The sequence below is a fragment of the Trichechus manatus genome, unplaced genomic scaffold (genome assembly GCF_000243295.1).
Source record: "Trichechus manatus latirostris isolate Lorelei unplaced genomic scaffold, TriManLat1.0 scaffold00178, whole genome shotgun sequence".
NCBI classification, from domain to species: domain Eukaryota; kingdom Metazoa; phylum Chordata; class Mammalia; order Sirenia; family Trichechidae; genus Trichechus; species Trichechus manatus.
The window spans coordinates 1969413-1971371 of NW_004444114.1; the positions used below are offsets into that span (position 1 = coordinate 1969413).

Genomic DNA, 1959 nt, shown 5'->3' on the forward strand with positions numbered 1-1959 from the left:
ACCCAGGGACCACTAGGTAAAAATATACCCATTAAAAATATTTTAAAATATATTTCATTTTGTGCTAGATTAACTCTCTCTGTTTATAAAACTTAAATCTTAATTTATAATAGTCAATCACTAAACTTAAATCCCTAGAATAAAGTATTTATTCAGTGGAAGAATAATCATAACACCAGTTTAAAGTGGTATAGTAATAATCAAAAGTGCTTTCTTTTATAGTATGTTTGTTATACCTCACAGGAACCTTATGAGGGAGTTAGGGCAGATATTATTCTCATTTTAGATCTGAAAAAAAAAATAAGATTAAATGATGCTATGTGTTAGGCCCACCTGGTGGCACAGTTGGTTAAGAGCTGGGCTGCTAATCAATGATGCTGTGTGACTTGCCAGGGGCGGATTAACCAGTAAGCAAGGTATGCATCTTTTATTGGGGGAAATGGTACTGTCATTTTACCCTTTCCTCCAAATTAGTCATGTTCGAATGTCACTTACTGCTGAAATAAGATAAGACGAAATGAATTTTGTCTTTATTTTTCATTTTTAATAAATGCAAATACTGAGAATAATCTTCACATACATATAATAATGTCCCTCAACTCTTCGAACACCTTCCAAGTTATATGCCAAAAATTACAGTTTCTCATCATCAAAATTTACGGTCAGTGATCTGTCAGCTGACATCTCAATTAGGCACTCCCTCAATTGTGATAAAAGCAAAGAATTGGAAACCACCTGATTTGCAAGATTTGCTACTTAGTCATCACAGTCTCTCACTTTCTCAACTACCAAGAGAGTAGTTCTAATTATCCTGACCCAGTATACCATGTTAAAATTGAGATGTCAGAGATGTCATTTTTGGAAAAGTAGAAGAAAAAGTTCTCAGGGTGATTAGTTTTAAGGAGTACCTGTAGAAGTTAAAATTATAAATACTGATTTTCTTAAAAATAATTTTGCTTGTGTTCCCCTGTATTCAATTCCTAGTGCTGCCATAACAAAGTATCACAAACTGGGTGGCTTAAAAGAACAGAATGGTATTTTCTAACAGCTCTGAAGTCTAGAAGTCTGAAATCAAGGTGTCATCAGGGCCATGCTCTCTTTGAAGGCTCTGGGGGAAGATCCCTCCTTGCCTCTTACAGCTTCTGGTGGTCCCAGGCATTTCTGGATTGTAACAGCGTAACTCCCATCTCTTCCTCCATCCTCACATGGCATCTTTCCTCTGTGTCTGTCTGTCTCTGTGTCTCTTCTTCTCTTTTTATAAGGACACCTATCAAATTGGATTAGGCCCTACCGTACTACAGTATGACCTCATGTACACATAATTCTACCTGCAAAGAAGTTATTTCCAAATAAATTCTCATTCACAAGTACTAGGGATTAAGATTTGAACGTATGTTTTTGGGGAACACAAATCAATCCCTAAAGAACCTCTTTAGAAATGTTTGCATGCTGCTGGGCACTTAAACCACAGTCAGAAATTCTAGTGCCTTCCAACTCCTCCTTATCAAAATAGAAAAGGATTTTCCCTTGGTTATTTACATGCCATGTTTTATGATAATTTATATGGTTTGGTTTAAGATGTTATTTCTCTGGTTCATTTACATGTGAAAAGAACCTCCAGATGGTAGAAATAAAAACTGGTCCCTCTTAAAGACATTTTCAGTCACTGTCAAACAAGTGGGGGAACAATTTCAGAGGACGATGAGGCTTTCCTGAATCCCTTAAATCAAAATGCACCCAGTTCTAGTGCTAGCTCTGAAAGCAAGCCTGTGTTTGTTCTGTAAGAGTGACCAGCATAGTGATGCTAACAGAAGGGTAGGTCCAATGTCTCTTTCCTAAGGATCTCACTGCTTTCCTGGAGAGCACCAGCCTCAGGCTAGCCTGAGCTCATGTCCCAGGTGGTTAAGATGTGTTCTGGTGTCCCAGCTTCTTCCAGCCACCATATCATGATCTGCAGCC

General features: G+C 37.7%; 1 protein-coding gene across 2 annotated transcripts in view; it reads left to right on the forward strand.

The window, feature by feature from the left end:
- UNC5C (unc-5 netrin receptor C) overlaps positions 1-1959 on the forward strand; it is a 437515-nt gene that overhangs the window by 331549 nt on the left and 104007 nt on the right. The window lies entirely within an intron of this gene.